The 13,336-nt window shown below is 40.6% G+C and overlaps 1 protein-coding gene across 4 annotated transcripts in view; it reads left to right on the top strand.

Annotated features, from left to right (window-relative positions):
• ADGRG2 (adhesion G protein-coupled receptor G2) overlaps positions 1–13,336 on the top strand; it is a 130,112-nt gene that overhangs the window by 40,967 nt on the left and 75,809 nt on the right. For all 4 annotated transcript variants that reach the window (XM_038586984.1, XM_038586988.1, XM_038586987.1 and 1 more), the window contains exon 2: positions 5,473–5,520. The gene's annotated coding sequence lies outside the window, so the exon portion shown is untranslated. The remainder of the gene's footprint in view (positions 1–5,472; positions 5,521–13,336) is intronic.

The raw sequence follows: 13,336 nt of genomic DNA, 5'->3' as shown, positions 1-13,336 counted from the left end.
ATTGACTTTTAAGGTGGTCGTTATTTGTACACTAAAGAAAATCATGCCCTGTTTTGAAACACCTTTCATTCCACCCTGTCCAGTGGAGGGCTGTGGGTGCCTCCCTCAGAGGGTTGGGTGTGGTTATCAGGGAGTCATTCCAAGGTGGGTCTCTTACCATGTGGTCTTCAATACTGCTTCTCCAGCTCTGGACAGAGGTAACCATTCACATTCTAGGCCCTGGCATAGTTTGGCAAGTGTCCAGCTAAGGGAGGGGAGGGGAGGGAAAGAGGGAATGCCATAGGAAGAAGGAGAGTACTGGTATACTGCAGAGATTCTCTGGGTTTGGTGCCAGACCCCCACAACAATGCAAGTCAAGTGAAGTTTTTGGCTTCCCAGTGCATATAAAAGTCATGTTTATACTACAGTGTCGTCTATTAAGTATGCAATAGCATTAGGCCTTAAAAAACTACGTACACACTTTAATTCACAAATACTTTATGGCTAAAAAATGCTAACCATCATGTGAGCTTTCAGCAACTTGTAATCCCTGATCCCCGATCGTTATAACAAATACAATAATAACGAACACATTTGAAATAGTGTGAGAATCACCAAAAGATGACCTAGAGACACAAAATGAGCAAATGCTGTTGGAAAAATGTGCTGATAGACCTGCTTAATGCAGGGTTGCCACAACCCTTCAATCTGTATAAACAAAACACAACAACAACAACAAACCCTCTTAAGAGACCCCACAGTACGTCTGAGATGCAATAAAACGAGAAGGGAAGTGCACCAAAGAGATCAATGGGGAGAGGGGAGGAGAGAAAGGAAAGCTTTGAGTGCTACAGAGAAAAATAGCATGGTGCTAACCAGCTACTTTTCCTGGCCTGGTTCATTCCATCTCAGCATGATCACCACAGGGACTATGAGGTCATCTTTTTAGATGTTTCAGAAAGTGATTCCAAAAGCACTCCCCTAGTCACTTCTACAGTAGAACAATGATCAACACCAGGACACTCTTCCTCCTGTTTAACATGTCTTGGCCTATGGTATAAGCCACCTTTTCGACATCCTCTCTGCCCATGGTAGAGCTGGAGAACACCCAGCCGCCATTTTCTTTCTGTGGCTGCCTGTATACTTAGCAGCTGTTACCTGGAGACCACCACAACCTCCACGTGGACGTGCTGTGTGAGTTTTTCCCAGTCAGTTCAGATTATATTCTTAATATGTTCCGTTGTCCTTCTGCTCCATCTCTCCAGGGCCCTCCTGGCCATCCTCTGCTTCGCCCTTCATGCTTCAGCAACATCCTACTGATTGCAAGTCCTGCCCACTCCATGCCAGTTGTTGGCTCTGTGCTTTGGTTTAGGCTGTTTCTTTGGAATGCTCTTTCCCATTTCTTCATGTAAAGGGTGTTGCACATTCTTTGGGATGCAGCGTGACTCTTACCTCCTGGAGGAAACACTCTTGGGTCCATTTCCCCTTACTGGTTTAGTATCCTTCCTCAGAGCTCCTGCTGTGCCCGTGACAGAGCCCACAGCTGTCACTTCTGGAAAACTTGACATTTTGGATTCAGGCTCTGATGGCTCTCTTGGCCAGGTACCCTTGTACAGGGTGCAACCTGCACAACCATAGTCACCCTGTTTTTGGCATGTAGTAGGCATTCAGTAAATGTTTGCTGAATGAAACATCTTGAGAGCTTTCCAAAGCCTTGTCACAATTGAACTCTTCTTGAATGGTGGCATCCAGAACTGAACACACCAGTCCTTGTAGGTAAAGATCTTATTAGGTTAGGTCTGACCAGCAGTGGGGCTGCCAGAAGGTTCTAGAATCACCCTGTTAATCCCTCGATGGTAATACGTACTACTCTACAGTCAAGAACCTGCATATCCATGACCTTCTCCTGTATAAGCCCTCAAGCCTAACCTTCACCATCATCTCTATCTGTGTAATTTGCTTTTCCTACTAGTGTGGAGAAGCTTCTCTTTGCTGATTTCTGCCCTTGTTCCCAAAGTATCACAGCCTCTTTGTTCTCTGGTCTTTTCTTCCATGATGGTGTCAACACCAGGAACTGTCAGCCACTCTGCCCCTCAGTTTGGGCCACTAATTAGTCATTAGGTTTCAAGTGAAGTGCTGAGTCTTTCAGGATGCTGTATGTGACCAGCGGGTTGTTGTTGTTGTTTTAATCGATCCTTGGACCAGCATTGTATCACCCCCGAGGGCAGTGGTACAACCGTCTGGGCTGGCTGGCTGTTACCTGTGTACTTGGCCTGTTTTGTTGACTATCCCCAGGATGCTTGGGCCCCGTGGCCAGCACCCAGGGCCTCTGACAGTCTACGAGCACAGGAGTCCTGATTCTTCGATGTGGCTTGCCTCTCTCAGAGCTTATTCGATACTGAAACAGGGCTCTAACTACATACAGAGATCATTTCCTTCCCACCCAAACCACTTGTACACTCTGCTTGCCCTTTTTCCCCCCTGCTCACTCTGGTATTACCCTGGCTCTCAGCCAGCTTGATAAATAGAGGAAGTTGGATGAATTTCCAGCCTCCCTGATGTCATGGTTTGGGGCAGTCTGCAACTGGGAGGTTTCAGTTAATCCTAGCAGTTGGTGAATTTGCTGTTCTTCTCTGAGAAGTTTCTGTTCTGTGCCATGTCTTACATAAGTCGATACGGTTCCTTTTGTGACTTGCCCTTTCCTTTCAATGATGTAAGAAGACTGAACATTGGCAGTCACTATGTTTTGTTCCTGGAGACTGGTGGTGATTGGGTCCTGATTGCTGTTTAGTTTCTGTGGGAGATAAAGGATGGTGGGTGTGCAGCGACAGTGGCAAGGAAGGGCCCCGGGGCTGAAGGATGTGCAGTTCTTTCATTACATTTAGGCTTCTCTGTCCATCAAGCATTGCACATCATTACTTTTGACATTCTTTTCCACAACTTGCTCAAGTGAGTTCCTGCTCCTCGGCTGGGAGGCTGGTTTCTTGGCTCTGCAACCAGAAGTCTTTGTGCTTTCATTGGGGCCTTTCTAATTAGATTAGGGCAGGGCCAGGGGAGATGGCCTCCAGCTGAGTGAGTGATGGTATTACCTCCTACTTAGCCTCCCTCTGAGCTCCATTTGGGAGCTCTTTCTGGAGAACCTGGATGGCTTGCTCTCTGCTTTTCTTTGCTATAAGAAATGTATTTAATTGCATAAGTGATACACAAATACATGTCTTATGTTCTGTTGGGCTCCATCCTTTTCCTCCATCACACTGCTTCTGTAGAGGCTTGGTGGGGTTCCTTCCAGGCTTTTTCGTGCGCATTCTTGTCACTACACAAATAAGCATGCATATATATAGTTTTGCTTGCTTCTTAACAGAGCCTAGTATATGTATTATTAAGAAACTTGATTTTTTTTCTTTTGGCTTACATGTATTCACAATCTCTATATGTCAATACGTGTAAATCAACTTCATTTTCTCAAGCATTGCATAATATTCCATAATATGGATGGACCATCATTTATGTATCTATTCATCCACTGATGGAGACTTAGGCTTTTTCCCCCCTTTACACAAAGCTGCAATGACAGCTTTTTTGTGTGTCAGTATTTCTGTGCAGACAACCTCTGGAATGAGAATTTCTGGATCAAAAGGTATGCACACTTAACATTTTCAAAACCTAACTAAACTATTCTCTCAAAGTTGACATTTCCACCAATAGTGTATGTGACTGTTCATTTCCCCACGTGCTCTCCAGATTTGAATATTACTAGCCTTTTACATTTTTTCATTCATTGGGCAAAACAAATTTTGTTGTTGCTGGACTTCTTTTTCTACCTGAAAGTACTCCAAAGGAGCAAAGAGAGCCTTATGTTGTTGTTTATTAATAAATTTGGTGACCAGGAACCATGAAGTGTGCTTCATTGTTGCTGTCAAAAAGGTTTTGAAGAGGTAATGTGCTAGAGGTGTGAAATTTCATCAAAAATCCCTAGGTAGAAAATCTTCCGTTTACACAAATGTGAAGTGAAATTATTTCCATACTCAAGTCACAATCAATTTGTTTCTTTGTTTGATTATTTGAATGTTTTTCAATTGTTAATCCTACATTCATTCCACTTGAGCATTGTGCCATGTGTTTGTAATTTGTTCATCTTAAGACAGGATGACATGCTTGGCCTTCATTTTTGTCTTCTTTAAACATTGCTTAATGAAGTTTTCTGACATATCAGGCTTTATTAAAAACTACATTTAAAAATATTTTTATTTATTTATTTGAGAGAGAGGGAGAGTGAGAAGCAGACTCCTTGGTAATAAGCGGGGAGCCCAATGTGAGGCTCTGTCCTAGGACCCCGAGATCATGACTTGAGCCGAAGGTAGATGCTCAGACCAACTGAGCCACCCAGGCGCCCAAGAACTACTTTTTAAAAAATATATATTTTATTTTTTTAAGTAATCTCTACAACCATTGTGGGGCTTGAACTCGTAACCCCAAGATCAAGAGTCACATGTTCCACTAACTGAGCCAGCTGAGTGCCCCAACAACTACTTTTTTTTTTAAAGAATGTATCATGATCAATAGAAACTCACATGACTCCTTATTTCTTCACTTAATTTATATCTTGGATTCCTCCCTGAGCATTGAACTTCTGTCTGTTGACTGAAACCAGAAGTAGGTCAGTTGGTTCCAAGATCACCTACAGATTGTTTCCTCTCACACATCTTGATTTGAAAATCATTATTCTTGTATTTCACATGAGGGGATACCATTGTGTGGCATGACTGTCCTCTTCGAATTGATAGCTATACTAGTGTTTTGGTTTTGAAGTAAAGCATAATGGAATATTTTGAAAGATACAAGTCAAGTTGTCAATAATGTGGTCTGCCTTGGGTGGGCATACTCTTCCTTTTTGCTGGTATGCATCTGTCTTGTCCCTCATTCTTATCGTTGCCAGTTACCCCCACCACCCCCTTTCAACTCTGAGCCAAACTTAAAAATCAATAGAGTTCTCTTTTTGGCCCCTCTGTGGAGAAAGAATTCTACCTTTGGCTTTAGAGGCACAAGAGACATAAATGGCCCAATTGTTGGTACCAACGAGTTTAGGTTCTAGGGAAGTTAAATCACAAAAACATGTTAAAGCATCTAACAAAGAATGATTTTTAGAAGAGACTACCCACCGCACCCCCCCCCCAGATCCAGTCACTGCATTGTCCAGTACCCCTGTCCTGCTGTTAATGAAGCCTGAGACAGAGCAGTAATAGACGCTATTATAACATTAACATGGTCAACCCCAACATGGGCTTCCAGCTGGTCTTCCAGTTCAAAACGAGTTCCTGAGGAGCAGGGTTTACTTCCTCCATTTCGTTTGTTATCTCTGCTTCCAAGTTCAAGCCCTGGTATACAAGCAGAGGGTCTGCGGGCCACAGCCGAGGGGCTGACAGTAGCTTGAAGCATTATGGTGCCGAGAAGGCCCACTTTCCATTGATCTAATTTTCTTTTTCTCATTTTCAGATTTGTGCAGAGTCTCTCCAGCTTTTCTTTTGAATTTCCTGCTGTCAGGTGAGTGAGGCTTTTTTTTTTACATGATAATGTTGTAGACATAACGAACATGTTTGGTTGTTTTCTTTATTTCTCTCAAATGACCTCTCTCCATTTCAAATCCCCATCCCCTTAACCACTGTATTCCTTTTTGTTTTGTTTTGTCTTTAAGTCCTCACTCCTACTTGGAGCCTTTTTCTTCAGACATTTTCTTTTCCTTGGGGATTCTGTTGCGGACCCATTTCTCTTTGCTAATCCATTTGTTTTTTAAGAACTTTCAGAAATGTGTACATGTTTTGAAGTCACTTGGTGCGGTAAAATCTGGGGAGGGAAAATGATCATTTCCAGAGAATCTCTTTGGGATTTGGTTTCACTCTTTCCCTTTCCTTCCTTCTCCCTGGACAGGCTTCGCTGTCTCCAACAGCTCTCCTCATGCTTTGAAGTGGGCTATTGAACATTCTCTGTTTTACTTAAAGTGCTGTGCCCATGCAGTTTCCAAAGGCTCCTCCCAACCAGATTTCTGCTCCTAACTCTCTTCTACACAGAAATTTTTATTTTTTAAAATTTTTATTTTCTTATTTTTAAAAGAATTTATTTATTTATTTATTTATTTATTTATTTATTTATTTATTTGACAGATTGAGAGAGAGAGAGAGAAAGAGAGAGAGAGAAAAAACAGGGGGAGCAGGAGAGGGAGAAACCAGCTTCCTGCTGGGCAGGCAGCTCCATGTGGAGCTTGATCCCAGGATCTGGGATCATGACCTGAGCCAAAGGCAGACACTTAACCGACTGACTCACCCAGGTGCCCCTATACAGAAAATTTCAAACCACTACTGACTTACACTTTCTGTTTCCTTTGAGACTCGTAAATATTGGTTATTTCTGGGACTTCACTGTTGTAAACAATAGAAATCTTGTAACCAATGCAAGTATTTATTGCAATTAATATAAATTATAATGATCCTATTGTAATTTAAATGATAAATAACAACATGGTTATTATGTTAAATGCTGATACCTTATTATTATAGATAAGGTTAAAGTATCTGAGCAGGATCACCCAGCTAGTAAATGGCCAAGCTGTGACTTGAAGCAGGAGTTGGCATGATGTGATGACAAAAGCAAGGAAAGGCACAAAATATTGGTGGCTGGTTCGCTTTTCTCAGTACCTCACTTCTAATCAACTATGATCTTCTGATGATACAAACCATGTACTTCCTCCCCATCTCCCAGTGCAGGTCACCATCTTGAGGATGCTTTTAAGGAGAGTCTCCTATTTTTCTCTTCTACATATTGATGGAATTATTATGCAGTCACAGATTCCAGACCAAATCAATTAAAAAATCTTTTTTGAGTGCCTGCGATGGGTGGAGTTGCATGCTGCTGGGCTTGGGGTGAGGTGGAGACCGAGAGTCTATATATACAAGGATATTGTGTTCTGGTGCCTTGTTTTTGTTTTCAGGCTAAGTTGAGTCTCATGGACCATGAAGAGAAAGTTAAACTCGCTATTTATTTGGCTACACCAATGACCAATTAATCTAAGCTCATTGGTCATAAGGCTATAAGTTCTTGAGGGCAGGAAAGATATCTGTCCTGTTTATTGTAGTATCCTAAGTCCCAAGCTTAGTACCTTGCATGTAATAGAACCTAAACACATTTTTATGAACTAGATGATTGATCATAGGAAATAATTCCCCGATCTATTTACATTTAGGACCAGAGTATACTATAAACTTGTCTCATAATTATGCTTATAATAATAGCTCACACTTCTTGACTATACAAAGACCTTCATTATATTACTTCATTTCATTTCTATAGAACCCTATGAGGTAGAGTCTATCATCATCTTCAATTTTTAGATGAAGAATTTAGGTCCAGAGAGCTTAAGGAACAGATGAAGGTTACACTCTAAGTGGTGGAGCCTGGGTTCGAAGGCCGACAGATGGCTCTTCCAGGCAAGCTCTTGTTCATCATATTTATCATGCATGGGAAAGGAGCCTAAAGAATGAGGGGAGAGACAAGCAGGTTTTCGCTTTGCCTTGGGCAATTCATGCATTGGGTAAAGAGGCTGGCCGATTGTAGGTAGGACAGTGGAGGAGTTTGGATGTGAGTGAGGGAGGTGGAAAATATCAGACCTTTCACAGAGTTTTGTATTTGTTTACTTTAAGTGCACAGTTTATTTCTAATCTTGCACATCTGATATTGATTCACTTATTTTATTGAATAAAGCTTTTCCCCCCTGAGTTAGAAAGCACTTAATGCTTATTAAGGAAATCACTTTGCACTGCAGAAACCAAACAAATCGTGTCCTTCCTTCCATTTGCTTCTAGAGACATGAAAGCTTCATATTACCATCTCATGCTGGATGGTTCCCCATTGACCTGACTTTGTGCTATGACCAATGATATGCAAGGCTGCCATCTTGGAGTTCAGATGCATCACATACCAGTTAACCCAGTTTCTGTTGTCATTATTAGGACATGGGCTTTTTTGGGCACATGAGTTGTCATCTCTCTTACTACAGCATTGTTGGCTTTAGTTCTTGGTGACTTTATCTTCAAAAAATTTTGTTGCTGAAGTTCGGAATGGTTCCTTTTGTCCTGTATTTATTCAGATTACCCCAGTTTACAAGATTTGAAATTGCTGCTAGACATTTCTGTGAGCATTCCAAAGACTTCTGTAAATAGTCTCATTTGATTTATAAAATGAGTAAAAAGTGCGAGGACTTTCCTTGTCAGGTTTTGGCATCATGGTTATCTTAGGTTGGTAAAAATGAATTAGGCTGTACTCTCTCTCTCTATTCTTAGAGTTTTTGTGAGATTGGAATTCTTGTTTTTTAAATATTTGATAGAATCATGGGTGAAAACATCTGGGACTGGACTTTTCTTTGTCTTTGGGACAATTTTTGAGACTTTTAATGATTATACATATATTCATATTTATTTCTTCTTGATGGTTATATGCATAGGGATTTGCCCATTTCTAGCTAGAGTTTCAAAATTATTGAATAATGTTATCCCTAAACTCCTTTTATCTTGTATGTTTATTTTTTTTTAAAGATTTTATTTATTTACTCATGAGAGACACAGAGAGGGAGAGAGAGGCAGAGACACAGGCAGAGGGAGAAGCAGGCCCCACACAGGGAGCCTGACGTGGGTCTCCATCCCAGGTCTCCAGGATCACGCCCTGGGCTGAAGGTGGCACTAAACCGCTGAGCCACCCGGGCTGCCCTATCTTGTATATTTATAGCATTTTCAGTTATGTTGCTTTTTAAATCCTTTTCATTGGCTATTTGCTGATACTCGCTCTTTCTTTTTCCTTCCCCTCTCCTTCTGTCCTCCCCTCTTCTTAATTTTGCCAGAATTGTCTTCCCAAAGAACAATCTTGGCTGTGTTAATAACCTGTATTTTATGTGCTTTTTTCTGTATCACTGTTTTATGCTTTTGTTTTTATTATTTTCTTTCTTCTTATTTGGGTTTAATTTGCTGTTCTTTTACAAACTTAATGAGAAGGAGTTTAACTCATTAATTTAAAGCCTTTCTCTTTTTTTTAATAAATTTTATTTTATTTTAAATTTTATTTATTTATTCATGAGAGACACACACAGAGAGAGGCAGAGACACAGGCAGAGGGAGAAGCAGGCTCCCAGTAGGGAGCCCGACGTGGGACTTGATCCCAGGACCCCAGGATCACGCCCTGAGCCAAAGGCAGATGCTCAACTGCTGAGCCACTCAGATGTCCTGCTTTCTCTTTTTCTAATATGTACATTTATTTATTTATTTTAAAAATATTTTATTTTTAAAAATTTTTATTTATCTTGAGAAAGAGGGTGTGAGCAAGGAATGGAGTGGTGGGGGGAGAGACATAGGGAGAGAATCTCAAGCAGACTCCCCACTGAGCACGGAGGCGATGCAGGGATACAGGGTTTGATCCCAGGGCCCCCAAGATCATGACCTGAGCCTCAGGTAGACCTTTAACTGACTGAGCCACCCAGAAGCCCCTAAAACATTTTATTTTTAACTAATCTCTACACCCAGTGTGGAGCTTGAACCCACAACTCCAAGATCAGGAGTTACATGCTGTATGACTGAGCCAGCAGGCACTCCTCTATTAAATTTACATTTAAAATGTAAATTCACTCTAAAGATCTTTAGTTCTATCCCACATGCTTTGAAATACAGTCTTTTTATTCTTGATCAAGTCAAACATTTTCTAATGTATGTTATGACTTCTTCTTTGACCTGTAAGTTATTTGTTAAATAACAATGATTGATTGATTTTAAAGATTTTTATTTATTTATTCATGACAGAGAGAGAGGCAGAGACACAGGCAGAGGGAGAAGCAGGCTCCATGCAGGAAGCCCGACATGGGACTCGATCCTGGGTCTCCAGGATCATACCCCAAGCTGAAGGTGGCACTAAACTGCTGAGCCACCAGGGCTGCCCTATCTTTTTTTAAAAAAATGATTTTTATTTATGCAATCATGAGAGACACAGAGAGAGAGAGGCAGAGACATAGGCAGAGGGAGAAGCAGGCTCCTTGCAGGGAACCCGATGTGGGACTCAATCCCGGACCCTGGGATCAGACCCTGACCTGAAGGCAGAGGCTCAACCACTGAGCCACCCAGGCGTTCCAACAATTTATCTTTTTATTATGGTTTAATTGTCTTATGGTCAGAGAACATGCTCCTTTTCCCTTCTCCAATTCTGTAAAACATTTTTGAGACTTCTTTTTTTTTTTTTTAATATTTTATTTATTTGACAGAGAGAGAGAGAGAGCGAGCGCCAGAGAACACAAGCAGAGGGAACAGCAGAGGGAGAGGGAGAAGCAGACCCCCTGCTGAGCAAGGAGCCCGATGAGGGGCTCGATGAGGGGCTTGTTCCCAGGACACTGGGATCATGACATGAGCTGAAGGCAGACACTTAACGACTCAGCCATCCAGGCCACCCCTGAGACTTCATATATGACTTGGTTTTCATAAATACTCCCAAGTGTAGTAGAGGGTTCATACATGGTCTTTAAGTCAGATTGGTTAAATTTGTCATTCAATATTCTATATCCTTAATGACTTATTTGAATTTTACCAAATAATGATAGAGATGTAAATTTGTCATCTTTCTATTTATTGAATCAAACCTTTTATGAATGAACCATTTTATTTACAGGTACAGCTTTTTGCTTTAAAATATAATTTGTCTGATATTAGTATAAATGTATTTTCTTTTGATTAGTATTAGCATTACATATCTTTCCCATTCTTTTATTTTCAAACATGTTGTATCATTATGTTATAGTTGTGTCCTTATAAATAGCATATTTGGATTTTGTTTTTTTTCCAGTCTGATGATTGTTGCCTTTTCATTGAATCATTTAGTCCATTTATATTTAATGAATCATTGATTCGTGTGTGTGTGTCTATGTATGTGTGTTTACATTTACCATCTTCTATTTTTCCTAATCATTCTTTGTTTCTTTTGCTCCCTTTTGGAGCCTTTTTTCAAATTGACTGAATATTCTAAAGCCCTCCCCACCATCCACTTGTTAGGAAGTTATGTACCCCATCTCTATTTTTTAGTAGCTGCTATAAAAATCACAGCATCTACCCAACTTTTTCACTGTCTGAAGATAATCCATACCTTTAGCCTCCTCTAATATAAGGATCTTAGAAGATTTTAATTTCTCTTCTTTGTTTTATTTTAAAAGATTTTATTTATTTATTCATGCAAGACACACAGAGAGAGTAGAGATATAGGCAGAGGAAGAAGCAGACTCCCCACAAGGAGCCTGATGTGGGCCTTGATCCCATGACCCTGGGGTCACAACCTGAACCAAAGGCAGACACTCAACCACTGAGCCATCCAGATGTCCCAAGATTTTAATTCATTAATTTCATTTTTTATCTCCTAATTGAGATATATATCTCCTATATTATGTAATGTATATGTAAATAATATAGTCATTTTTATGCTATCACGTTTCACTTATCCCTGCAAGATATTATTATTAATGTTTTATATAGTTAACCTTCATTTGTTATGCTAAGCTAAACAAATCAATCAGAGAAAGATCATTATATGGTTTAACTCATATGTGAAATTTAAGAAACAAAACAAAGGATCATAGAGGAACAGAGGGAAAAATAAAATAAGACAAAATCAGAGAGGGAGACAAACCTTAAGAGACTATTAACTATAGAAAACAAACTGGGGTTGCTGGAGGGGCAGTGGGTGGGGGGATGGGGTACGTGAGTGATGGACATTAAGGCATATGATGTAATGAGCACTGGGTGTTACATGCAACTGATAAATAACTGAACTCTATATCTGAAACCTGTAAGACACTATGTTAATTGAATTTTAATAAAATAAGATAATTTTAAAAAACCCATTCATTTGGATTTACCAGTATATAGTGCCACCCTTGGCTTTGGGCACCTGGGGCCTCTGGCCTCTGTCTCATGCTTTAGAAGTGCCCTCTCTGGCCCTTCCCTAATCATACCCCTCACTCCAAGGGTGAGAAGTGTGTGACATAAAGAAATGATGCCCACCTGGAACCTGCCTTACTCTTCCCCCAACCCATGTTCCTAGATCTTGCTGTGGGAACCTGGGACCCTGGAATTCCCTATCCAGTCATTGTGTGCCTATTTCCAGGACCCAAGCAGGCCTCTTCTCCTGGGCAAGTCATGTTGCAGATGTCCATACCTTTAGACTTAAGGGATGACCAAGGGGTAGCTGCTTACAGGGAGAGAGAGGAGTTTGGATGTACAGGCTGGGGTGTCCACATACATGTGCACAAACCTCTTATATTTTGAGATGGAGCCTTAGTGGAAGAATAAGGGCAAATTGGACCTTCTTTTATTTATTTATTTAATTTCAAAAACTTTTTTAAAAGTAAGCTCTACGCACAATGTGGGGCTTGAACTCAACAACCTCAAGATCTAGAGTCACATGCTCCACTGACTGAGCCAGCCAGGCACCCCTCGACCTCCTTTTAAACTCTTGACCTGTTTATCACAAGTGTTCAGAATGGGCCTACTCATATGCTAACCATTTTCTGTGTTCTTCATTCCTTGTTGCATCTCAGATCTTACATCTTTTGCCTGAGTGCATCTTTCAGGATTTGTTTCAGGGAGTATTTGCAGGTAGTGAACAATATCCTAGTTTCTGTCTGGCTTCTGACTTCCATTATTTCTTCTGAAAAGATTACATGCTCCTTTGAAGGCTAACTGCCTCGTTTTCTCTGGCCACTTATAAGGTTTTTTCTTCGTCTTTGGTTTTCTTTAGTTTCGCTATTTTGTGTCTAGGTGTAGATTTCCTTTTATTTCTTGTAAAGATTCTTTAGACTTCTTGAATCTGTGGATGGATGTTTTTCACCAGTTTGGGGTCATTCAATCATTATAGTTTCAAACATTGACTTTACCCTCCTTTTTGAATTTTTAATAAAAATATTTTATTATTTGATGGAGAGAGAGAGAGAGCACAAGCAGGGGGTAATGGGAGAGGTAGAAGCAGGCAACCCACTGAGCAGGGAGCCTGATGCAGGGCTCCATCCCAGCCCCTGGGATCATGACCCAAGCTAAAGGCAGATGTTTAACCAACTCTTTTTTGAATTTTAAGTGTATGTTAGACCTTGCATTTTTTTTCTCCATGTCTCTGAACTTTTGTATTTCATACCTGGAACTCAGGTTTGCCCATAACCTCTGGCATAAATGGTTTGTTTCTATTACCTCTCTGAGTTCCTGTTTTCACTTCACCTTTGGCCTGGGGATTCTTTTCTATCTTGTCAGCTCTTTGATTTATTTAAGAAAATGATCTTAATATTTCATTTGTAATT

Source organism: Canis lupus, chromosome X (assembly GCF_011100685.1).
Source record: "Canis lupus familiaris isolate Mischka breed German Shepherd chromosome X, alternate assembly UU_Cfam_GSD_1.0, whole genome shotgun sequence".
NCBI lineage: Eukaryota > Metazoa > Chordata > Mammalia > Carnivora > Canidae > Canis > Canis lupus.
The sequence above is the reverse complement of the archived record's forward strand: the minus strand, read 5'-3'. Positions and strand labels throughout refer to the sequence as shown.